General features: G+C 40.1%; 1 long non-coding RNA gene across 1 annotated transcript; it reads right to left on the bottom strand.

Moving 5' to 3' along the window:
• Positions 1–789: 789 nt before the first annotated feature.
• LOC145429482 (uncharacterized) lies at positions 790–13,361 on the bottom strand. The gene is made up of 2 exons (XR_013909730.1): positions 11,958–13,361; positions 790–6,677 (listed from the first exon to the last, which is right to left on the bottom strand). It is a non-coding gene; the product is annotated as an uncharacterized LOC145429482 (long non-coding RNA).
• Between the last annotated feature and the right edge of the window lie 14,167 nt (positions 13,362–27,528).

Raw genomic sequence — 27,528 nt, 5'->3', positions numbered from 1 at the left:
CAAAACAATTCAGCATCTTCAGATTGTGATAAATATTCTTCAATACATAACAGGAGTCAAGCAACACTAATAGTGGAAGCATTCACTGTCTGCAAAAGCAATTAGGTCACTTAAAAGATGAGACATTTTCAGGAAATTAGAAGATTAGAAACAAAATCTCAGAAACTGCTGTCATTCTGTCAAACATCTAAACAGCGACATGTCCAGATTTGTACAGTGTCAAAGAAGTTTGTCATTTTGATGGAAATTACTATATTTTTTTATGTAAAACATCTTTTTTGACAAATAATGTAAAGGTCCTGCCTGTTTTTTATTTTTATTTTGTTTGCCTAGGTTGTTCTGTATGTTTGAGCTGTTCTAAGAAATGTATCAGCTGATAACTTAAAAAGTGTAATAAAACAAAAAAAAATGTTCCAGAACAACAGAGAATACCTGTAAACCACTGTAAAAACATTCATTAATAAAAGGGAAATAAATATTTTCTCAAAACTCTGAGCGACAGCGGGGCAGAGCGCATCATCTACAAGGGCTCCCAGTTTGGTTGCTCTGACCTCAAATCCATGAATTTCTACTATCCACAAAAACACAAAACAGCACGACTGTAGCCTGTTTGCCATGATAATTATGACACTGAACATGTGTATACTTAATTCTACTTTTTTTTCATGGAAATTATGTTACTTCATTCAGTGTTACTTTCTTTTATCATTGGCTGACTGGATACTGTTTCAGACTCTTTAGATTATTAGCCAAGTAATTTTGTTTTTTGGGGGGTTTTTTTGGGGGGGGGGGGGTTGTTTGTTTTTTTTGAGAGGTTTTTGAGGGGTTTTTTTTTTTCAAGCTAAACCTTGACTTTTGGACATCTTTTGTAAAAGTGGGGTTTTGCCATTTATGCCACATAATTGTATCTCTGCTCTATATCTGCATGAATAGCATTCATTAGTAGCCAGCTGGCTACGTACCTGATACCAACCAACTAATTAAAGCTAAACTTAGGTCCTTGTCCTAACCCTGTGTATAAATTTTCACCTAGTTATTATTGATACTACTGGAAACAACTCCATGCCACTGGGTGGGTAGAAGATTTGCCACAACTTGAAACTTAGGACAGTAAAAATAATAATTTAGAAAAAGATTCAGTGATTGGTGTGTACATGAGTGCATAAATCAAAGATTAAATGGGCTGAATACAATTCTAACAACAGCAAAGAAATTAAGCAAGCAGCATTTAAAATTACATAAAGATAAAACATTTCAGTTTGAAATATACATTTTCATATGTATGATTTTAATGCAGTGTGAACAGAGGTTCCAGCGGTGCTGCACGTGAGTAAATCAAGTTCTTAAGCTTCATGTACAACTCAACTGCTAAAACTTTAAAAACATGTGACACAGTATTAACCTCCTAAGACCCAAACTCTTTCATGGCATGCATTTTTAATTTTTCTTTGTTATTCGGGCTGATTGGGACCTGATGAATGTAAAAAAAAAGAATTGCCAGATTTTTTTTTACCTTATTTTTGTTTCTGAGAAAAATGAGATCCACATGTGAGGACATTCGTTTTAAATTTGGATAGAACAGTGGTAGTATAATGTCCTAGTAAGTGGATATCAGGCCCTTGTAGAGCAAAATTTAGTATTTTGGTCCAGACAACCCAAAATGTGATGTCCACATATGTAGATGCCAGGTCCTAGGAGGTTAAATGCAAAGAGAGCATAATCAGTCTTACCAGTCTTACTTAGTAAAAGCATTCACGTGAACAAGTGCACAAAGCAGTCAAAATCTAACACTGCAGAGGGTTTGAGACACAACCACAGGGGCCTAACAAGCCAAAATAGTCATTATAGGTGTCAAGATTTTATGCATATAAAATGTACATGCCACACAAAACAAAACAAAAGGCAGTACTCAGACCAAAGCTGATAACAGAAATAGCTTTGTTTACACTTTGAAGCGAGTGATGGTGAGCTGCACTGAAGTTTCCCAGGGGTGCGTGGCTCATCCGGGAAAGTACGTGGCAGGTGAAAGGCAGACTGGCAGGCGGTTGGCAGAGCAGGTTCACTGACGAGAGAGTTGTAGCAGGCCAAGAAAGCTGAACTTCTGGCTGAAAGGTGAAGTTGGAGAAGTTCTAGACAAGGCTCACTTACAGGCAAAATGGGAAGCACCTTAAAAACAGAGGCTCGAGGTTAGGCAAGGTTGAAAACAACACCAAGCTCAACAAAGCTCTACAGTGGGGCCCGAAAAAACTGTATGTATAATTATAGCCTGGAGAGTCAATGGATTTGCACAAACGGGTTATACATGTGAATGTACTGTGTGTGATCCAGCTTCAAAGATGAACCAGACCCTGGTCAAAGATCCGTTACCTCCTACATCTATAGTGGTCATCAGCTAAACATCATTATGGTTAAATAGTATGTTAAATTTACTACTTTAGAAACTGTGATACATATCATTATGATGATGCTCAGTGTTAGTGAGAGAAAAAAAGTGGCTCCAGGGAAAGAAAAACAAAACTACAACAACAACAAAACAAGATAGTGGCTTTAGTTTGTGACTGTTGGACTGGATGTAAAATTAATTTGATTTGCTGTTTTAACCAAACTCAATGTTTTTTTCCAGCCCTGAAAATATCATGTGGCTAAATCCTGTGGTTAAGAGGTTGTTAGGGAATAAACAAGCCAGAGAATATATTAAGGACTAACCCATGCAGTATTTTCAGCAGGGTGTAGCGCAGCGTTTTAAAACGAACAAGTTAAAAGTGTTGAGACACTAATGATGGCTCTCCTCCATTTAATTGTCCCATTTCAGTGAGCGTGCATGCACAGCAACAGGGCTCTGAAACGGGGCCATCTAATTGGGCTACATCCCTCATTTAAATGTAATTATTTACACCAATTCTTCTCAACTGCATTAATTGATTTTTGAAAAGCCCTATTTGCATATTTGTGATCGGATGTTTAAAAGAACCATTTCATCTCTGGGGCATCGTTGGGGCACTATTTTGTCTCCACCTTACACCTTACCTGAGGTGGCATATGGTGCAAGAGCACTTTATTCTTACCTGTTTGTCCACAACAGCAAGAACATTCACAAAAACCTTTTCTGTTTTGTCAAATTAATTAACCCCGACATATTCAGTCCATGCAGCCACAAATATAGTGTTAATTTTTGTTCTTACTTTTAGTGATCTTGACATTGCTCTAAGCAAACGTGGTCTCTTTCTGGCCTGTGGATCGTTGCCTGACTCAAATGACGCTCCCGTCATTGTTTTAGGAGCTTGTTTTAAGTAAAGAAAGAAACAGACAGATATGTAGAGACAGTGTATTCATTCTTGCACAAAGTGAATGTTCCTGTCACTTCGTCTTCTTTCTGATTGTCACTGTGATGTCTTGGGGCTGTCTATCAAGAGAACATGGGAGACCACACGAGGGACATATTCCTAAGTAATGCCTAAGATGACTGAGGTGCCAAAGGCTTTGGCATAATATTGCCCTTTTATTTATTTTTTTGTCTTACATATGGTATCTCTAATAGAATCTTAACATTAGTGTTAAAATCTTATGCAAACAAACACATTTGGGGAAAATGTGCCTGGCTGCAGATGTTCCTCTCTTTCCTACATATTTATTTGTCTTTTCACCTCTGGCACATGAGAAAGGGCAAAGGGTCATCAAATACAAGACCCACCGGGGCTGTGAATTCTTTATGTGATTCCTTGTCTTCTCTTTCTCCATGCAGATTCTCACAGTATCTGAATGGAGAAAAAGAATAAAATATACTTTGGATACAGACTTTTTTTAAACATAGGGGCACACAGCAACTTAAGTTTGGCATCCTTTTTAAAAATAGCACTATGAATAATTCAATAACATATTTTAAAAAGCACACATGCATGTTTTTAGCAATTGAGGTCTATTGCAGGATCTCATTCTCCATGCTGTGGTTTAGCATGTTACTCGTTGGGAGTACTAGCACTAGTGTTCTGCAAGAGTAATCACAGGCTCTGGACACATGTGGTGAATAATTATGATGTCAAATGATAATGACTCTATAGAATTCATACATGTGAGGATGTTTGTTTTTTATGCATTTACAACACATGGAAAACATGCAGATACATACGTCTACCTTTCCCCAATCCCAACCAACAACCCCAAATGTAATTGTTTGTCCTTTGGCTGTGCCAAGCACAGAAACCTATTGTAGACATCTGCTGTGAGGCTGACAGAGGTGCTTTGTCCTCCAAACTGCTGCACGGGTTAGCATGAGATGTTTGTGCTTTCCTGTCAGGGCCCTGAACCACACTCGGTCTGTCAGGATGTCTCTCCTGCTGTAAAGAGCTGTTTTGCAAGGAGCACTTTTGTAAAGAAAGCTCAGTATGAAGTGTCTGTACCTGTTAAAGTGTCACACTTGTGCTCTTTGACAGGTGTGAAGGTGTCGAGTTGATCTGGGCTTTTAGGTTACACGTCTTCCTTTGTCTTAACATTTGAACTTCAGCAGTCGCCAGCTCTGAATCCATCCCTTTTGTATTCAGTGATTCAGTGCAGCTTGGATCACACACACTTTGAGCTAAATGTCGAGTGAAGTGCAAAACACAAAACTTGCACATTCGCTTTGAGCCTCTTCTGTAATGATATGCTGCAGGGTATATATATCGCCAATCACTTCATGAGTTCTCCAAAATATTTGATATCCCATGGTGGGTCACCGTAGACAATCAGCAGAAATACTTAAGAAAGACAGACGATGATGTGTGGTTACAGGGGTGTGAGAGTATGACACTCACACTGTGCCAGACTGAAAAACACGCAGAAACTTAAGGACAAAGGAGATTACATCTCAGGCTCAGTGACAAATGATTGTTCAAAGAAAAAAGCCTGCTGAGCTTGACATTGGTATTTTTAACCCCCAGCTCATCTCATCCAGTGACACATTCTGCATCCTTTTATGCTTTAAGAAGATCGAGATCCATTGTTCTGCCCCTCCTCTTTCAGATAGAAGTGACCTCAAAGCCAGCACCATTTGGTATATGACCATCAGAGCAATTTGTAACCATAGAAAGCATTGAAAGCAATACAAGTTCTTCATCTCCTGGTGACAGTCGCCTCAGGTGAGCCCCTCAGTCATACAGGAAAAGTCTGTCCTTGGGCCTGGAGCAGATATATACTGAAATACATTTTTCTTGTCCTTGCATCTGCCCCATGGTGTGTGAAACCCACAAAAGCGTCATAACTTGCTCAAAGCCAAAATGCAGGTCATGCTGATCAAGTATAATATGGTCTAAGGGCGGAGAGATCACAGTGCTCAGGTGGCTTGTCGTTGTTTGCTTTGCTGTGTATGTGCCATTTGAAGCAGTACCCGCTCCTGGACAGCTGTCTGTGCTTCTTACATCTGAATGCTTTCCTGCAGAGAATGCATCTGTTCATATTGGCTGAGCTGATTCACATTGGCCACGAGTGAAATGTGTTAGAATACATGCAGCCATTTATTTGTTTAACTAACAGATTCAGATGTATGCTCTGCAGGAGTCCCCACTAAGCAATCCTCAGGCTTTTAAAGCTTGCCAGTTATGTATCAGCAGGTGATTATCTAACTTTTTCCTTTATGTATTTTAAAAAAAACATAAAACTTTTTTTGGGCAGTAATCATAGTCAGATTGATTAGGCTCCCAACAAGCTCTCTGTAAGAAAGTACTGGAGCAATTTAAAATGGCAAGAAGCACAAGAAGCAGTGCAGAAGTGTTCAAGCAGAAGACGTCAAAATTAAATCAGGTATGTTTTCATGTTTGTTCTTACTTTTAAGGAGCTGAATCATGCCTACGTTTTTGTTTACATTCCTGAAACAGCTACTCATATGGAATGAACTGCTGTCTTGTTACATGTCTATTGATTTATTAATTTATCATCCCACAACAAAGACTCTGTCACTCTGTGTAACAATGGGCGAGAGTCTCTAACCTCCTAGGGCTACTACTTCTAGCCAATATTCAGGTTCTATGGTTAACGGTGCTTCTTTTCCTCCTCGCTCTGCTCTTCCAGAAGGAAATCAGTCATGGATCACTGCCCTAAAGAACGTTGTCACTGACCCAAATGGAATAAAGACAAGACAAGCAGTTCAGTATCTGAAGCTCTGGTCTGAAGAGAACATGCACACCTATCCACCAAGTCCTCTAATAGACCAAAAAAACTGTCACTTTAAACTTTTTAGTGAACCTGGTTTTTGGTGTTTAACTCAAGGGTGATGACACCTTTTGGCCATCTAGCTAAAAGTAATGACTTGAATTACGTCAAGAAAGGAGACAAGAAAAACACACTTTCTCACATGCATGCACACACACACATGCAAACAAGCACATGTATAGCAATGCACATGGGCTGTGAAGGCTAACTTTTGTGGTCTGATACAACTGATGAGCTACTGTGATCACATTGTTGTTAAGGGTCATGCTGGTTCTGATAGAAAGGTGTCAGAACACACATTTCATTGCATTTTGTTGCCGTGTTGGACCCTGACTGACAAGGTGCACATGCGGACCCCTGTCCACTGCCAAAGCACAAACAGTGAGCATCAAAACTGGATCATGCAGCGATGGAAGACAGGGACCTGGTCTGATGTTCTTTTACAGCACACAGATGGCCGGCTTCTTCTGAGGAACACAGGTCACCAGGATGCACTATGGAAAGAAGACAAGCCAGTGGAGGCAGTGTGATGCTTTTGGCAATGAAAACAAAAATGGTTCAGTGAGCATATGCTGGACAAACGAGTCAGATCTATGGATGCCCCACCTCCAGCTTACTGGACTTAAAGGATCTGTTGCTATTGTAACATCCTGGTGTGAGATACCCAGGCGCACCTTCAGGGGTCTAGTAGAGTTTATGGCTCGACAAGTCAGGGCTGTGTTGGCAACAAAAAGGATGCCAACACGATATTAGGCGTAAGGTTATGCCTTGCTGTACAAGGGCCACTTACGAGGACATACGGCCACCATTCTTTCGAAATTTAAAGCAAATGTCCTCATTTGTGGATCTCATTTTTCTCAGAAACAAGAATCAGGTAAAAAAAAAATCTGCTTTGTTTTTACATTCATCAGGTCCCAATCAGCCCAAATAGCAAAGAGAAATTAAAAATACATGCCATGAAAGAGTTCGGGTCTTAGGAGGATAAAAGAAAATGTCAGGATCCCTTCTCTTTCTCTCAGACTGACATGGCCCCAGAGAATGTACTGTTGAGAGACATTCAGTGGTATTTGTGGGGAAATGATAGGGAGAAGGGAGCAGCTGAGAGAAGTTACAGGAGAAGGGTAAGCTCTGCAAATCAAACTCTAAATGATTTTGTATAGAGCAATCCGAAGAGAAGCAATCAACCTTCAGATCAGGCTTCCACAGTGACTGAAGCAGGAATGGGAATTTTCACACTGGTGATTTTTTAATGCAAAGTCTGTAAGTTTTGTCACAATTCTGCATCATTCATTAAATATATTAAAAGCTTAGCAAGAAGCACAGAAGCTGCATCATCGTGCTAATGATGCATTTTATTCTCACATACATTTTTTACACGTCTGCTGTGTGAAAGACTCAACATTCATTTAATGTGTGTGACAAATGGGATACTTGTAACGAAACACCTCATTAATGAATGAATTTTATTCGCTTCAGACAAACCTCACTTGTCCTTATAATAAAAATATTAAATAAAATGACTTGCATAGCCCCTGTCTGGAAGATTTTATGGATCATAGGCATTGCCGCTCTTTGTTCAGTTTATGCACTTTTTTTTTTTTTTTTTAACTTGAGGCACAGTCTGTCTCAGTGGAAACAACATTCACTGCCTTGGTTATTTTAACCCAAGTCTTATCTTTTGGTCATTACACCTGGGTTTGAATCTGGAAAATCTGGCATAAAAAAAATCTGCCAAACAAACCATTTGGTGCGATCCACTACGGTGACCCCTTTTGAATTAGGGAGCAAATGAAAGTAGCTTATATTCTCAAGGAAACACTTTGGAAAAATATGCATTTTCATGCTTCTTCAGACACTATTGTTTCTTTAGTTGGAAATTTCTCTGCTTTTTTTCCATCTCAGCAGACAGATTTTTCTATGGAACTCCTGAAGCTAAAAATGCATCCTCATATAGATGCGAACACTCGTCTATTAAGAGTAATTATAATCCACTGACATATAAATGACAGTAAGACGAAAATTAGCTGATATACATGAATGACAATGTTTTTGCATGTGCAGTTGTTATTCATATTTTAGTCACACATATTAAAGGCTATTCATATTTTTCATGTGATGTCACATGAACTTTGCCCAATAATTATTCATGGAAGCTCGAATGAACAGCTGTCTGGCCCTTTCAGTTAAGGAGTTATGAAATGCAATGAGCAGGTTAATACAAAATAATGTCAAGCCAGTTTATTGTTGAGTCTGGTGGTGCTTTCAGCTAATGCCATGGAAACCATTAAGTCACCTCATCCTTTTTTCAGTCTCATCCCTGTCACGCATTCATAGTTGAAATATCAATAAAGCTGAAGTGTTCACTTCACTTAAGCATCTAGCTAGTGCTAAACAAGTGATGCAAGCCAGAGTAACTTTTTCTTTTCAAACATTTCAACAAATATGACAAACTGTTTCTGTGCATTCTGGATCACAATCTGTCAGCTACTAAAGGTCCAGTGGCTGTCCCAGGGAAGAAGAAAATGTTAATATGTGATAATTTTACTCTCAGACAAAGAGAAAGATGTAAATGAGAAAATAGACATTCCTCACATTGTCTCCGTTGCTCTAGAGTCCAGTGACGGTGTGCTTTACACCACAGCATCTGATTTATGTGGCCTACCACTTAGTGGTATTATAACAAAGTGAAAGTGATTGGGGATCATAGCAACTCACTGACTGTAGAATATTTAGTAGCGAGGACAATTTCACACCTGGACTTGCTGTACAGGCGGCATCCTATCATGGTACCATGCTGGAATTCACTGAGCTCCTGAGAGTGACCCATTCTTTCACAAAGCAGACTGCTTCATTTCATACACCTTTGGCTATGGAAGTGATAGGAACACCTGAAGTTGATGATTTGGATGATTGAGTGAATGCTTTAGGCAATATAGTGGACTTGAAGCAGGCAGACTGACTTTATTTATGTGATTTTTTTAAATCAGATTTTATTGGATATTTTATACATGCAGTTTTATGTCTCATCAACCAATGAAATTAAAGTTAATTAAGGTAATGCTTCAAAATGATTGCACATGTAAGAGCTCAGATGCTTTTTAATATGGCCACTGAGTAAGATGACTTGCTTCTAGAAAAAGTCATTTATTTAAATTTTAGCTGGTGATGTTTCTTCACTAATGCATGCCAAATTTCACCTTTATAAGGTGTTGGCATCTGGCTAGGGGCTGGATAGCAGCTATAATGACTTATGCAACATCTGCGAATACAATGTAGAATACATTGTAGAATGTACAGTTATGGTCATATATATTTGGACACTAACGCAAGTTTTGTTTTTTACCTGTTAACTGAAAATTATTCCAGTTATTTAATTTGCATATGCATGAGCATAATGTGTAGACACTCAGCTTTCATTTGAGGGTATCCATGTTCAAATTGGCCCTTGAAGGGTTTAGGAGTTTCAGCTCCTTGACATGTGCCACCCACTTTGTAAAGGGACAGAAAGTAATTGGACAACTGCCTTAAAGGCTATTTCATGGGCAGGTGTGGCCAATTCCTTCGTTATGTCGGTATCAATTAAACAAATAAAAGATCTGGAGTTGATTTGAGGTGTAGTGCTTGCATTTGGAATTTTGCTGGGAACAGACAACATGAGGTCAAAGGAGCTGCAGGTGAAACAAGCCATCCTTAAGCTGTGAAAACAGAAAAAAAAAAGAATTGCTACAATATTAGGAGTGACAGAATCTACACTTTAGCACATCCTGAGAAACAAAGAAAGAGCTTGTGAACTCAGCATGGCAAAAATACCTGGATATCCACAGTGGATAATCACAGAATCATTTCCATGATGAAGAGAAAGCCCTTCACAACAGCCAACCAAGTAAACAACACTCTCCAGGAGGCAGCTGTGTTGATATCTAAGTCTACATAAAGAGAAGACTGCATGAAGGTAAATACAGAGGATTCACCGCAGTCATCGCTGGATGGTTGTGCTATTTCAGTGAGAGCAGCCCCGACTCTTTCAAGTTTATCGTGCTTTCCTTTGTCGTGTACTGTGGATCTCTAACCTATGTTATCTCCCTGTGTACAGACCTTCCTGGGCCCTTCCATGTTTCCCTGGACTTCGTCATGAGCGGACGGTAATGTGGAGTGGGAGCGAGGACAAGTTAGTGACTGGCAAGTGAGAAGAGGAGTGTGTACGTGGTCACTTTCCCCTGGATTCCCCGGAGCTCTATTTCCCCACACTATTGTATATATCACCTGTTACCTCTTTAAATAAACTCTCTTGAATCAAAACTTTTTCAGAGTCCTGTGCTTGAGTCTGCTTGTTCACCTTGACACACAGATGGACAGATGAAACCAAGATCAACCACTACAAGAATGATGGCAAGAATAAAGTATGGAGAAGGTGTGGAACAACTCATGATCCAAAGCATACAGCATTATCTCTAAAACATGGGAGTGGCAGCGTGATGGCTTGGGCGTGCATGGCTGCCAGTGGCACTGGGACACTAGTGTTTAATGATGGTAACACAGGAATTCTGAGGTGTTCAGAGACACACTGTCTGCTGAAATCCAGCTAAATGCAGTCAAATTGGGTGGCGTTTCATAATACAGATGAACAGTGACCCAAAACATACAGCCAAAGCAACCCAGAAGTTTATTTAAGCAAAAAAGTGGAATATTGTTGATTGACCAAGTCAGTCACCTGATCTTAACCCAGCTGAGCATTTCACTTGTTGAAAACTAAACTTCAGACAGAAAGGCCCCCAAACAAACAGCAACTGAAGGCCGCTGCAGTAAAGGCCTGGCAGAGCATTAAATAACAGGATGTCCATGAGTTCAAGACTTTAGGCTGTCATTGCCAGCAAAGTGTTTTCAACCAAGTATTAAAAATGAACATTTTATTTTTATTTATTTCATTTGTCCAATTACCTTTAAGTCCCTGAAATGAAGGAACTGTGTGGAAAAAATTACTTTAGTTCCTTTACTTTTGTTTTTATGCAGTCTTTTTGTTCAATCCACTGAATTAAACCTGAAAGTCTGCACATTAACTGCATCTGATTTGTTAATTTAAAATTCATTGTTATAATGTTCAGAACCAACATTAGAAAAAAGTTGTCTTTGTCCAAATATTTATGGACTTAACTGTAATTGGCTAAATCCAAAAAGCGCAGGAAACAATCTCAGAACCAATAGGAGTACGAGAGAGCTGATCACAGCCTGTCTGCAAAGAAAATCAAGTAGTCTGAAACATAACAGAAAATATTGCGTGATTTATTTTTAAGAGATTTCTCCCTTCTACCCTGCTATACAGTAACTTACTGTAACAGCTGGCTGTGGTCAACCATTTTTCAAGACTATTACTTTATCAGACTCATACTATTCTAGTTAGATGGCCATCTACAGTAAGGCTTGTTCTTCTTTGATCATATCATTGTCTCTAACAATGTTAATTTCAACATGATCTTTGTGTTGGATCATCATTGAAAAAAGCAGATGATTAGTCAATTTGCATTAATGCATGCAAATGATCAATGTGCCAACAATTTTTTAAATTACTAATCAATAAGGACTTTATCACTCAAGATCACTCAAGATATTTATTATGATCTATGGTAATATATTAAGCATAAGGAAACAGTAGAGACATTTGCAGTATGCAGTATGCACATATTACCAAATGGAAATGGCTGTTCTTTTGCATTGCATTATTCATAATGCTTTCCCAGTTGCAACTGCAGTGTCATCCCAATTGATGCGTGTGTCACCTTGCGTCCACAAGTTGTGCCTCATGCTGAGTTAGGTCTTTGTCTCCCGCTGTGGCCGCCCATGTAGGTAATGGCATGGAGCCAGAGATGTGCGGGCACTCAGGGCAAGAACAGATACTCTGGAAATGAGAGGAAAAAAATGCAGATCCTTTGTTTTATTGCCCTTCAAATTACCCATTGACAGAAACGTTGTGTTTCCAGCTGATGAATAAGCTTTAGTAGACATCTGTAATCGGTGCAAGATTTGTGCCAGCACTATGTGTGTCTGTCCTTAGTGGCCTACATTAGTGATGAGCAGGGGAATAAAAATTAGTGGATTTAAGGTTCTTTTTTTGGGATCAGATTAGGAGCTAAACCCCACTGTGACTGACAGCAAAGAAAAGCCCCAAAGATTCAAAAACTGCAATCACAATACAGTAGTTTTTCCCCTTGCCTTTACCACAAACAGATTTCTTGGCTGTTTTTGTAACATTCTGTTAAATTTATACAGAATGCAATGAATTGCAAATCTCTTATCCACAGTAGCACATATAAAATATATCCCATGTTTAACCTCCTAGAACCTGGCGTCCACATATGTGGACATCACATTTTGGGTTATTTAGACCAAAATACTCAATTTTGCTCTACAAGGGCCTGATATCCACTTACGAGGACATTATACTGCTACTGTTTTATCAAAAGTTTAAACGAATATCCTCATATGTGGCTCTTATTTTTCTTAAAAACAAAAATAAGGTAAAAAAAAAAAAAATCTGGTAATTCTTTGTTTTTACATTCATCGTCCCCAATATGCTCAAATTTCAAAGAGAAATTAAAAATGCATGCCGTGGAAGAGTTCGGGTCTTAGGAGGTTAAACTGAGGCATTCCAGTATTTCATGAATAATTTTAGCTCAACACACCTAAAAAAGTTAGGAGAGAGTAACAAAAGGGTGAAAAAATTACTGGTACTAAAAAGAAAAAGCTGGAAGAACATTTTGCAACTGAGTAGGTTGATTATCGGGGCCTTAACCAGATCACTGTGAAGAACAAATATGTTTTGCCGTTGCTTTCCTCTGCTTTTGAGCTACTTCAGGGCATGACTGTCTTTACCAAACTAGACTTGCGCAACGCCTGCCATCTGGTGCGCATCAGAGAGGATGAGTGGAAGACGGCTTTCAATACACCCTTAGGCCATTTTGAATATCTCGTGATGCCCTTTGGTCTGACCAATGCTCCTGCTGTGTTTCAAGCCATGGTTAATGATGTGCTTCGTGATTTTGTCAACCGCTGTGTTTTTGTGTACTTGGATAACATTCTGATCTTTTCTAAGACACTCGCAGAGCTCCAAGTTCACGTGAGGCAGGTCCTGCAATGCCTCTTGGAAAACTGGCTCTTTGTGAAGGGGGAGAAGTGCGAGTTCCACGTTTCTGGGCTATGTCATCAAGACGGGGAACTTAAGGACTAACCCGGAGAATGTGCGAGCAGTGGTGGAGTGGCCCACACCTCCTAATCGCTGGCAACTGCAACGCTTTATGGGATTCGCAAATTTCTACAGACAATTCATTCGTGACTTCAGCAGAATCGCTCTTCCTCTCTCTAAACTCACCTCTCCAAAAGTTCCTTTTCAGTGGGATTCCACTGCTCAGCAAGCCTTCACCCTGCTCAAAGAGAGATTCACCACTGCACCCATTCTCCGGCAACCGGACCTCACACAGCAGTTCGTGGTGGAGGTGGATGCATCGTACTGGTCCTAACCCAAGAGGAGGATGGTAAGCTTCACCCATGCGCCTTCTATTCTCGCCGTCTCTCTCCCGCGGACTGTAACTACGACATCGGAGACCGGGAGCTCCTGGCCATTAAGCTTGCCCTTGAGGAGTGGAGACATTGGTTGAAGGGAGCGGCGCAGCCATTCATCGTATGGACGGATCACAAAAACTTGGAGTACCTCCGTTCGGCCAGACATCTCAATTCCCGGCAAGCCAGGTGGGCGCTGTTCTTTACTCGCTTTGACTTTACCATTACCTACAGGCTGGGATCACGAAACGTGAAGCCAGATGCCCTGTCCCGGCAGTTCTCTGTCTGTCTGGGGAGGAATCGGACCCCGGACCTGTTCTCCCAGCCACCTGTGTGATTGGAGCTGTTTCGTGGGAGATCGAGTCACTCATCCAGGAGGCGCAAGAAACCGAACCAGATCCAGGGACCGGTCCGCCCGGCCGCCTCTTTGGCTACGTTCACACTGCAGGCGAAAGCGCATCAAATCCGATTTTTTTGACCCTATGCGACCCATATCCGATCATGGTGTGACAGTGTGAACGGCACAAATCCGATATTTTCAAATCCGATCTGGGTCACTTTCGTATGTGGTACTGAATCCGATACATATCCGATGTTTTAGAAAACGACTGCTGTTTGAACGGTCAGGTCGCATTAAATCCGTCTTTTACGTCACTGACACAAGACAGACACCAATTATCAGCGCCAGAGAAGCGCCAGAGAAGACATCGCGAATGCTTCTCTGGCCATCCCGTGTAGATATCAGTGAAACTGTTGGGAAGACAATGTTGGAGAAACGTGAACATTTTATTTGTACTGTATAATCTGCAGATTCTGACAGAAATCTGCAGCTATCCTTTGAAGCACTGCTCCTCTCTAAAACAGCAATAAGGATCATTATTAGGTTATTTACATTATTATGTAAATAACAGCGCAGCCGTTCATCGTATGGACGGATCACAAAAACTTGGAGTACCTCCGTTCGGCCAGACATCTCAATTCCCGGCAAGCCAGGTGGGCGTAATAATTTACATTGTTACATAAATGTAATAATTTACATTATTATGTAAATAACAAAATAACTTAAAGCAAAAATTGGGAAATGTAAAGTCCGAACTCTTTATATTAAGGGCCATCTATCAAACAATACTGTTTGCTCTGGGTCGAAACAGAGCGCGTTGTGTGTGAAGTCTTCTTTTGCGCATGCGGGCTGCTTTGAGTGTTCACACTAGAGCGCGTTTGCTGTCGCATTTTATTTGTAGTGTGAACAAGCAGACAAAAAAATCGTATTTGATCAAAAAATCGGAATTGAGCATTAAGACCTGCAGTGTGAACGTAGCCTTTGTTCCTTCGGCCATCCGCCCTCAAGTTATCCAGTGAGCTCACACCGCCCATTTTTCATGCCATCCAGGGACCCTCCGCACCATATCCTTCCTCTGACGTTACTTTTGGTGGCCCACTATGGCTAAGGATGCCAGAGAGTATGTATCAGCCTGTTCGATGTGCGCAACACTATACTTACCATTGTCGATCGTTTCTCCAAGACTGCACACTGTGTCGCCCTCCCGAAGCTCCCCACTACCCTGAAGACGGCTCGGCTCCTCACCTCCCATGTGTTCAGGCTCCACGGGATCCCCGAGGACGTCGTCTCGGACAGAGGGCCGCAGTTTACATCCTGAGTATAGAGGGAATTCTGTTCCGCGCTGGGGGCCAAGGTCAGTCTTTCTTCTGGATTCCACCTGCAGAGTAACGGACAATCAGAGCAGGCAAACCAGGAGCTTGAAGTTGCCCTCCGCTGCGTCACCTCACATAATCAATCGACCTGGAGTGAACAGCTTCCGTGGATTGAATACGCACACAACAGCCACACCTCTATTGCCATGGGCAAGTCTCCTTTTGAAGTTTCCCTGGGTTACCAACCGCCTTTGCTGCTGGCGAAGGTAAGCACACCGTCCCCTCTGTGTAGGCTCACCACCGTAGGTGCCGCCGTGCCTGCTGCGCGATTCCGGCTGCTCTACTCTGCACAGCAGAACGAAACAAGGCTCTCGCTGACCGTCATCAGACCCAGAGTACACCATTGGACAACAGGTATGGCTGTCTACTCGTTTTATGCCATTACGGACCAAATCCAAAAAACCGTCACCCCAGTTTATTGGTCTTTTTCCCATAAACGCCATTGTCAATCCTGTGTCCGTCCGTCTCAAACTGCCACGCAACATGCGCATGGTTTGCAACATCACCCGCATCATGGACTTCCAACACCGGGGTAGGGGTTTTCAATACCTGGTGGATTGGGAGGGCTACGGGCTAGAGGAACGCCCCTTGGTGCCTCAGGCGGCTATCCTGGATAAGGATATGCTTCGGGACTTCCATCGCAGGCATCCAGGTAAACCTGGTGGGTCGCCGGGAGGTTCCTTTTGAGGGGTACCGTCATGGTCCCCGTGTCTACCCAGCCAGCCCCGCAAGGCTACATGTGTTTTGTGTTCTCTCTCTCTCTCCTTTATCGCTCTGCCTGGGCGGAGCTCACTGCAGGCTCCCACATTTTGCCAACACACCTGTTCGCGATCAGTTGTCATTACCTGTCCACTACTTAAGGCCGAGACGCAGATCATCTCATCGCTGGATGATTGTGCGAGACACGTTAGTGATTCTCTCAGCTCCCGTGAATCTGTGCTTAAGTATTTTGTGACTTGTGAGTAATTTCCCTCTCCTGTATGATAGTTTTCCTCCCCGGACCTGTGACCTTCCTGCTCCGTGAACGTGTGTGAGTTTGGACGCGGAGATGAGAACGAGTGTGAGAGAGCTTCCCCTTGGACCGTTGGAACCCTGGATTTCCCCCCTCACTGTATATATTCTGCACTGATGTTGTAAATAAACTGTGTTTGGAAATGTCAACCTGCTCTGCGCTTGAGTCCCTGCTATCAACCGTGACAAGTTAAAGCTTTGTTGTGCAAAGAAGAAGCAGCCACATGTGAACGCGATCCAAAAAGGCCGTCATCTTATAGGGAAAACTTTTCTGTGATAAGATGTATTGAAAATTGAAAGTTGAAATTCCTTTTGGAAATCAGACACCACATCGGGATGAAGAGAAGAGAAGACCAACTGGCTTGTTATCAGCACTCATTTCAAAAGCTTAAATTTCTGATGGTATGGGGGTGAATTAGTGCCTGGAATTCACTTGCCCATCTGGGAAGGCACTTTCAACACTGAAAGGTATGCACAGGTTTTAGAGCAACATATGCTCCCATTCAGATCATTTCTTTTTCAGGGAAATGCTTTCATATGTCATCAAGACAATGGTAAACGTCATACAACAAAGATGACCCAGGACTGTTGAGCAGCTAAAATGCTATATTGGACAAGAATGGGACAATATTCCTTCCCAAATCTCCAAGAACTGCTCCCAGATATTTAGAGAATGTTTTTAAATGAAGAAGAGATGAACAGTGGTAAACACGGACCTGTCCCAGCTATTTTGAGACATGTCGATGCCATCAAAATCAAAGCAATCTAAGCAAAGCTCACTTGTCATTCCAGGGATACTATTATGTTTCCGCAGTCTTAGTAAGTGCAAAATTATAAAATGGAAAGCCAGTTTCATATTACATACATTACATAGATTCAGAAGTAGCTTTATTTATATATGAATTCATATTCTCTATTCACCCACACCATCCCCCAACTATAGGCCACCACCACCCCAACACATCCTCCTGTTTTTATCCCCTGTCAGTCTTATCACTGTGCCCTTGGCTTTCATTTCTCCGGGGTATTGATGGGTGCTGCGATGGCACGATGATTGACAGGTCAAGCTGATTTACACACACTAATCATGACATCACCGCTCAGTCAATTTGATTTCATTTCACATCAGATCATATCATATCAAAGCAGTCTGACTAGAAGGCGAAAAATGGCCAAAAGACATTTCACTCCTTATCTTATAGGAAAATAATGTACATTGTCAGTGTCATTTAAAGCACAAATGATCTGCTTACACTTGGGTGTATTATCAGCTGTTTGAGCGAAAAAGAAGTCCCTAAACTATCACAATGCATTCTTTTTATGTATTTATCCACTGATTTATTTTAAATTTCACTGCCATGTGAAACATGAAATACGCTGGAATTACTGCCTCCACCAATCAGCGAAGCTGCCATTTTTCTTCATGTTGAATTTTGCTCTTTTAGATATGAAATTTTAGGAATGCTATTTATTTACCCTGATAGAAATTTGAAGTCATGGCCAAAAAAGTGTTCACAATAAGGTCCTCTGGATCCTGACTTTTGATTACCAGATTGCAATCACTTTATCCTTGAGTCCAAGTCATTGTATGTTTTTAAGAAATTCATAATATCTTGAACACTTAAGGGCTTAAAAACTTGAACGCTTATTTGAAAAAGATCATATCACAGTAAAAGCACTTTGAGTCTCTTTCAAGTTACTGAAAAGAGTGGTTGAAACATGTATTTACAACAATGCTGACAATGATAATATTTTAATTATGTCTTACCTCCTTATCTGTCACTCAAGATGGATACATTCAGTTTCTCAGTTTTTTTTATCCAGATGAGTCAGGGGGGCTGGAGGCTATCCTGGGGGCATGGTACACCCTGAACAGGTCACTGGTCTCTCGTAGAGTTAAGACAAATAATCATTCACACTCAAAACAAATTTAGAATTGCCAATTAAATTCTCTCATGCATGTCTTTGGATCTAGTGAGAACCACGGAAGCATAAGGAGAAAAAACAAACTCAGAGGAAGGCTCTAGCCAGCTGGACCTTCTTGCTGTGAATGTAAGCACTACACCACCATGCTATACCTTTATAGTCACTACCCTAATAAGCACATAGTTTGATGCAATTTGATGTTCTACTGGGTAAAGTAACATGGAACATATAGCATTTTTGTGACTTTTTTTCTAATAATTTATTTTTTATGTCGCAAATCAAAATCAACAATTTATTCAGTCAAAACTAGATAAATAACAAATATCGAATTACTAAATTCATTTTAGCACTAGTAAGACATAACATAAAAATAAAGCTATCAGGTCATAAAACATCCAAAACAACATATTTCAATATTTAGAGCCTAAAACGTCTATAAATTGATTACATTTCTCTCTGAATCACTGTACAGGGATGTACGGAAATGTGGCAAAATCCAATGTCACTTAATGTAATTAACCTATGTTTATAATAGAGCATTTTTTAGAAATATCACAAGTATGGTTCACTAGAGGGATCTGATGCATGGCTAAAAATGGATTTACCATCATGTATTCTAGTTTTAGCTCAACAGGGGACTAAGGTTACACCATTTTTATGCCACAAATTTCACTAATTTATAGAAATCCAACATTGACGATGCCTATATGAACATTTAGAATAACAACTGAACTATATAACGCATTCATCAACTTACTTACCACTGTTAATTGTGATGGTCACAAGCGTGGGAGTAGATAGGGGTGAATAACCCAATTCCCTGAATGCTGGAAACACAGTGAATTTTGAAAATGCTCCAGACATTTACTGACTGATTAGATGCAACAATGTCACAATACCTGTCCCTAACCTGATTTTTGCTGATTGGCTAGGAGAAATCTATGTTGTTCTTTAACCTCACAATGTGTCAGAGGGAGGGCAATACCAAACAATGCAATAAAAGGCTTGAAAGAGATTTTTTTTTTAAAGAAAATGAAACAACCAGCAGACACAATCCAAGACCTGAAAACTACCAGGAACACACACTGTGCTCCACTGGTACATACTGTACACCAAGAAGCTAATGAGGCGAGTGAAGAGGTGGGAGTGGCTGCACACGAAATGACAGGAAAGTTAGTGCATAGCAAAACACAAGCAACAACAAAAACAAAAACTAACCCTAGCAAAAACAGCTAGGGTTGAACTTTGTCTTTACTGAGACATTATAAGAGAGAGACACATGAGACTCACAGCGTGCCAAAATAATGTGAAATTTCTGCTAAGTGAGCGATGACTGAGCAACCATGGTGCAGATTTTTTCTTTGTAATCTTTTTTGCAAACTTCCTTTCCATATCTCAAGAAGGTCATCTTTTATAACAAGGCTCTGGAGGGAGTAGAACATGGCTGGGTTGAAACTGAGTCCTACTCCTCCACAATTCAATTCTTATCCTTATTTTCTTAATCATTTACTCTGTCTTTCTCACTGCTTCTGTCTCTCTCCTTTTATCTCTTCCTTTATTCCACACGTGACTATACTGTACTATAAATAACAGCAGCATTCCCCCAAAACATCTTCCCACTGAGTGAAAAGAAGCATTAAACCTAAATAAGCATGCCTTTGCCTGACAGGCAAAAGGCCAATGTTTCACCTCTAAGCCTGACGCTAATCATGGTGACAATATTTAGAAAAAATGTGCACAGATACTCACAGCAGCTCTGTCATCTCTGACATTTCCCATTTTCCATCTTGTTATCTGCAGCCTTTTGTTGACATTCCCAAAGCCTCACGTGCGGAGCCAGAAACAGTCGAAGGAGGGTCTAAAAATAGCAGCAGCGCATGGCTCAGTGTACCCAATACGATTGAGCACGTTTTTAATATCTCCTCATAAATATGCATGAGATTAAGTACTCCAGACTCCACTGTTTATTGAGTGACAAGCATTGTTTTGAAATTCATCCACTCCCTGTGCCCGTGCAGCAAATTAGTTGTTCTTCATCCAGTTTAATGCGAACAATGCCTCACTGAATGACATGTGAATGGAACCAGAACAGATATGATAGAGGATACTGTTCCTATTACTGTAATCATTACACAAAAGGGAAGTAATTAACATTCCCAGTGAGTAGTTACTCATTTTTTAAGTAAATATGTACCTTCTAATTTACCTTTGTTTTGTTGTTGAAACTCCTGTTTAGGCAGTCACATGACCAAACTGAGAGAATATCACTTGATCTCCTAAATATACATGAGAAGAGCCAACCTCTGTCGCTAAAGCGGTCTAACATTCACAGTTCAGTGTTTTAAGTTCTTTAAATGTCAGAGTTTACATAGTTACCCAGCAGAGTAACAACACATTATGTTCTTTATGCAAATCTGTGTGTTACAGAGCTTTGTGTGTGGGTCTCGGGGGGGGATGCTGATGTCTACCTTTTCCCAATGCGCAAGGCTCTAATGATCTATGTAGGTGCCAATAATTAAACCAAGGGTCATCACTCATGACCTCACAGCCTGGACAGCATATGCCAGAGTAGGTGCTGAAAGATCTGGCTGCAACTTCGTACGTGTATTTCACAAAGACCACCTGTCTGCAGCAAATTTTCTTTGTCAATTTCCATGCCACATCTGCAGTAAAGTAGGTGCAACTGTTACCCCGGTTAAAATCCCCTCTGCTGAATTGGCTCCAGTGACAGCCTCCATAATCTGAGGGGACAGGTGTTGCTATGACAACAGCTTGCCCTGAGCTGAGTTGGCAGAGCTTACAAACAAATGATTACAAGAGTTAAAAAAAACCCCAACTCTGTCTGTGCCAAATATACCTGTAAAGAGTGCACACGGCATTCTGCTTCCTCTGCTGTTCTGTATGAAGAAAGTGTAAAATGTATCTAAGGCGTCAAAGCCGAGCACATTCAGAAGGGATTTTGAGACACAAAGTAGATGCCACACAGTCGGCATGAACTGACCTTGAATCGAGCAGCAGATAACTTAGTGGAGGAATTGAAAACTGACAGCGCATGGTAGTCTCATCGCTCTGCTAGCTGAAGATAAAGCTAATAATAGAGATACTGAATCTTACAAGTTAAAAGCAGCAACAAAGCAGCAGTAAAGCTCTGCTTACAAAGTTCTCCTGCTGAATCCACGAGGAACAGCCGTGTGACCGATGACCAGCAGTTCTAGTAACTTCTGGCTTTTTTAAAATTTCCACCATTAAGGTTCCTGATGAGTTATATGTTCAGGCTGAAGGCTTTGATCCATATCAGTTAAGTCCAGCTGACAGCTACAGTGAGCTATGCTTTTACAGATAGGGCAGAGTTACACAACCTTTATTTGCTTTTTTGTTATCAACTGCCAGCGTGGGTGCTAATCTTTAAAAAAATGATGAAAAGAAGTGCAGAACTGTCAGTGTTTATTTGGAAAATTCTCGGGAAAGATACATTTAACTTAAAGCAATTCAATGTTCTGAGAAGCAATCATTAAATCAAAATGCAAAAATGTGATTATAAGCAGCTGATTATCTAGACTTTAACTGGAATCAAATTTGGTTCTTGCCGTAAATGAACAAAAAGAACCATTTTAAAATGTTCCAGTGTGGCATTGCAAGCATTATCTTGAGTGGGTGTGATCAGCTCTAGTGGGGCAAAAATGCGACACAGCCGCAAGCCGGTGGATGTTCAGGCACAGAAGTAGTTTACTGTTTACTGTTGAGACTCTGAACATGCTAGGATGTAACAGAAACTTCATGTTACGCTGAGGTGAACTTGTATTTGGTCAGAAACAGGGTTTTTCTCACAAAGAAATCTCTTACTGGAGAAACTCTGTATTTCCCCAGAATGCTCCCCGTTTTGTTATTTTGTTTGTTTTTCTTTTAAACATAGTAACGTCAACAATGTTATCAGAATCAGAAAATTTTATTGATTCCACAGGAAATATGTAGTTATAATTAAAGGTATATCAGTTGTGTCATGTGTCAGTTTGTATAATTTTTTCTACATCTGATAAAAATAAATTGTGGAATTTATCCAGGTTATTCAAAAAACAAGGAAAGATAAAATTCATGTGTGTGTTCTGGAATAAACAGTGCAGGTGTGAAAAAAACTGATTGGTATTACCAAGTCAAAATTTTGGTGCGCAAAAACCCCCCAAAAAACCCTAATTTGTAAAAAAATATACATATATAGACTACACGTGTAATTTAGTTATTTCATGTTGTAAATTATGACAATTTAAATTCACCTTTAAAACAATTAGAACAAAAAAAAAAAACACTAAGAAACACAAGAAAACATGTAAATGAAATGAGCAAGAACTAAAACAGTCTGTTTTAGGCTGCTTGCAGAAAACATTACATTACCATAGTTACAGGATTTTTTATTCCTGCCAAGGAGATTATCTTTTCAGTAGTATTTGCGTATGAGTCATTCTGTCTGTAGTGACAGCTTAAAAGGTTTTTATTATTTTATTATTAATAATCCAATAAAATTTGACTTACATCCACCGAGGTCTTCAATGTCAACTTAATGATTTATTGGTTGAAAATTGTCAAGAACAACTTAGAAACTATGATTCTTAGTGTGGTGTGTATTGTCAACATATAGAAAGTGTCATATTAAGATTTAAATATCTCATCACATTTGACCTCTAATCAATAGATTGATCTTTAAGGTCAAAGTCATACCAATGCTATGTAGTTATTTAAAAAAACAAAAGATATTCAGACTAGACCATATTGGCATGGGGTACCCGGACTAATTGTTCCCACAGACGATGCCATATCACACCTGCTTCACACATCACAGACGAGTTCCTAGGAGGGAATTATGTTAGTATGCTCTATGGGACTACAGTTCAGCATTCAACACAGTGATTGGGTTGGGAAAACATGTCTCCTCCTCCATCTCACTCAGCACTGGAGTGCCTCGGGGCTGTGTTTTAAGTCCCCTGCTGTACTCACTGTATACTTACGACCTTACACCTCATACTTACACCTCAAACCTGGAGAACTGGTGCCAGGAGAACAACCTCCTCCTAAACGTCAGCAAGACTGGGGAGCTGATCGTGGCTTTCACAACAAAGAAGATGAGGAATTACAAGCCTCTGATCATCAGTGATACCCGAGTGGAGAGCACGGACAGCTTCCGGTACCTGGGTGTTCACATCACTCAGGACCTGTCATGGTCATGTCACATCAACACCCTGGTCAAGAAAGCCCATCAGCATCTCTTCTTCCTCAGAAGACTAAGACACTTCCACCTGCTGCTGAGGGTTCTTAAAAACCTCTGCAACATCGAGAGCATCCTGATGGGAAACATCTGCACTTGGTATGGGAATAGCACCAAGCAGGACAGACGAGATCTTGAAAGAGTGGTATGTTCGGCCGAACGCATCATTCACTCTGAACTTCCTAACCTGCTGGCTGTCTACACGAAGTGGTGCAAGACCAAAGCCAGAAAGATTATGATGGACCTCTCCCATCCCAACAACGGGCTCTTCTCACTCACCTCCCTTAAGGCCAAAGCAGAGAGAATAAGGAGGAGCTTCTTCCCTCAGGCTGTTCGAGTCCTGAATCAGGGGTTGTCTGGACTGTTAGACCTTTGTTTTTTTGTTGTTACTGTAAACTTTTAAAATTTAATATTTGTAAATTTTGTAAATTTCTTTACTGTAGTTTAATGGTCAGGCATTGCACAGCAATAAGCATTTCACTACATGTCGTACTGTGTATGATTGTGTGTGTGACAAACAGTGTTGGTCAAGTTACTTGAAAAAAGTAATCAGTAACTAATTACTGATTACTTCAGTTTTTCCTATAAAATGAAATGAATGCTGCACATGCAGTAGATCTACGTTAATAAAATATTATAGTATAAATAACAATAATTATTTCCAGTAATAACAATACTATAAATTAGATTTCAACAGGCCAAATATTAGAAGCTAGTGTCCTTATTTCCAGTATGTATAAAAAGAACAAATTAGACAGAATGAGTAATTGCAAAAAGCAATACTATTTGCCTTTAAAGTAAGAGAGAGCTGCCTTGGTGGAGGTTTGTGCTCTCACAACGCTTCTTGTTTTTTCCTGCAATGATATTTATCTTCATTGATAGTCTGGATTATCTCATTCCCTTTTCTATTATTAGTCAAAAGTGTTTTCCTTAGAGGGACACTATGTGCAGTAATTCAATATTCAACAAAATAGTGAAGTCACATACTGTCGTCACCATCCCCTGTAGAGTACTCTGAAGTAATGAGGACAACACCACCAGTACATGGAAGATGTATTACTATAGAATGTTCACATCATTTCCCAGTCATACTACATCAAATCATCACATGGGGAAAAAGCCTGAGGATGTGACTACATTGATGTGTTACAGAATGTGTCATATCTACTGTTGTGTGCCTTGTTTTCCAGCACATAATGTAATTGTTAAAACACATGCAACCCCTTCATATATATTATTATTGACATGTCACGTACTACTTCCTGATCCCCTTTTACTATGAGTAATGTTGGGTCCAGTTTTTCCCTGTTGTGTTTAAAGTGCAGCATTTTTTCCAGATAGGAGAGAAAGTGTAATGAATACAGTGGTGTCCATGCACACTTCAGTGCTCTTCAGCAATGTTAAGAGGAAATGCTGGTAACCAGGAGAACACACTAGGACATATCTGTACGTATCTGTATCCCAGTTTCATGCAGCTACACATTTCTGCTAGAAGTTACATGAAAAATCAATACCACTTTCATATCTGTCCATTTACCATGTCCATTAATGGCTGGTCAGCTTCACTCTCCAAGGATACTATGCTAGTTGACTTGTGAAGACCAGTATAGATAACACTATGATAAGCTGCTGCACCAGCCAAGAAGCAATCCACCCATTCGCCTTTAATAAAACTACAACTTTCTGTGTTTCTGTTGGTTTGGTTGAAAAATACAATTAAGTTTTAGACTTTTAGGAATGTATTTTTATGTTCGAGAACAGAGGTATGTGTTTCTGTTATTAGCGTTTAGCTGAACATTTTCAGTTGCACAGACATGCAATTTGTGATGGAGAGAGAGTTGCTTGAATATAGCTACCTATACAAAAAATGGTTATGCTTAGATTGCAGCTTGACCTGTTTAAAGTAATTAAGTCAAGTTGGGCTTTTCTAAATAAATTGTAAAATCAGTGCCTTTATATCAGTTTCGTATGAGAAATGGAATGAAACTGTTCTTTGTGGACATATTTGTAAAGCTGTTTAATGTATTATTTTGTCTCTTATGCCTCAGTCACAAGAGTACAATAGAGGAAACCTCTTTGTGACTTGGAAAAATTGATGGTTTCCCATCAATTGCATTTTTTTTCTAACTGCAAGAAGTTGCATTGACCAACTGGTCGCCCATTCAATCACACAGTGATTACACAGGTTGCTCGGTGGGAGACAACCTGTCACCAAATAATTGTAGACTGACTCAGACTGACTATAAAATGATTCTCAGACAGAGTAGTGAACATGTGGCAATTATTGCCAATGAACCAAGCGTATAGCAAACTGACAGCAGACTGATTCTGTCTTGATGTTTTATCGCAGTTTTGATGCACCAAAGATATTTAAAGACAAAAACTGATTTCAAATGGTCAACCAACTAATCTTTTTCTTTCTGCCTTTACAAACTGGATACGTAAATGTTGTGCAAATATTTTCTGCATTAGTGCACCAGTACTGATTATACAACGATATGGAAATGGTACCTCAGAGACACAGCTTGACGCCTTTCTGGGTCAATCGGCTCTCTGAAATGATTTCTCTGAGTCCTCAGATGTGGTCTCAACTCTGCCAACAACAGTTCAAACTGCCCAACTGACGTCCTGAAATAGGCACGTCATCATACAGCTTCAACTCCTGGAAGAAGAAACTCACAACTTAAAATGATAAACTGTTCTAATATTAAAATTCTAAGGTCATAAATTTATGAGAGACACTTCATAAGATGTGTTTAAAGACTGTTTGAAAACAGTTAAAACTCATCTTTTTAAAACAAGGGGTTAATATCTAAAACATATTTGTTTATTTCATTGTTTATTGTTACTTAAGTTAATTAACAATCCAAATATCGAGACAGACTAAACAGTGTACATATGAAAACATCCTAAATACCCGGTAATACCCGGACCAGCCACAGGAAGTTTTGTAAATATTTAGAATTTTTAAGTATATATACACACAATACCATGTGTTTACATTCCCTAGTGCACAAACGAAATAAATCCAGGCATGTCTGAGAGAACCACAAGGCATGTCGGCTCCTCCAATGAGGAGCTACTTCATCAACCTCCAACATAGCACAGCACTTTGCAAAATATGTAGGAAAACTGTTCCCAGTAAGGTGGAAAAAACAAATTAGTTAAATACACTGTGAAGAACAACCAGAGTACGAAGAAGGAGATACAAGCGGTGACGTGTGACCCAAATGTAAAGGTATGACTCCACCAAGCCTCGATGCAGCACTCCATATGACATGAAGATCAAATGTGGATGTAAATTACTGATGCGGTTACATGGGCTTTAAGCAGCTGGTTAAAAAGCTCAGCCCAAGAAACCAAATTCCAGTTCTATTTATTTATGCTATAAAAATAGATTATATATAGATATATAGATATAGTTAGCTCACCTCCAAATTCGTCTGAATGTTGTCAACAGACTTAAAGGTCTTCTGTGAATTCCTCAAGTAACAGTTTGTTACATGACAGTTAGATACAAACTTGTTTATTCAGCTTTCTCATCATAGAACACATAGGAATTAAAAATGTATCAACCCAGTTCCTTGGGAAGCTGTTTTCGGGAGCCACAACCCACAAAGCTACCTTTTTGTAGGTACAAGGGTATTTTTAGTATCTAACATCAGCTCTCACACTTGTGCTTGGGATAGTAAAGCATTTAAAGCATGGAGGTGCTTCTCTGTGGACTCCGGCTCATATTCTTGCAGAGCTGTCTCATCCAGGAACACTTCAAATTAGCATCTCTGCCCACGGGGCAGTTCTAGGAAAATGCTGGACTGTCTGTAACGTGGGAGCCAGGAGCTGGCTGACAAAGCCCAGAGGGACAGAGAGGCCCTTACTGCCTTTGG

Source organism: Astatotilapia calliptera, chromosome 6 (assembly GCF_964374335.1).
Source record: "Astatotilapia calliptera chromosome 6, fAstCal68.1, whole genome shotgun sequence".
Taxonomy (NCBI): domain Eukaryota; kingdom Metazoa; phylum Chordata; class Actinopteri; order Cichliformes; family Cichlidae; genus Astatotilapia; species Astatotilapia calliptera.
The sequence above is the reverse complement of the archived record's forward strand: the minus strand, read 5'-3'. Positions and strand labels throughout refer to the sequence as shown.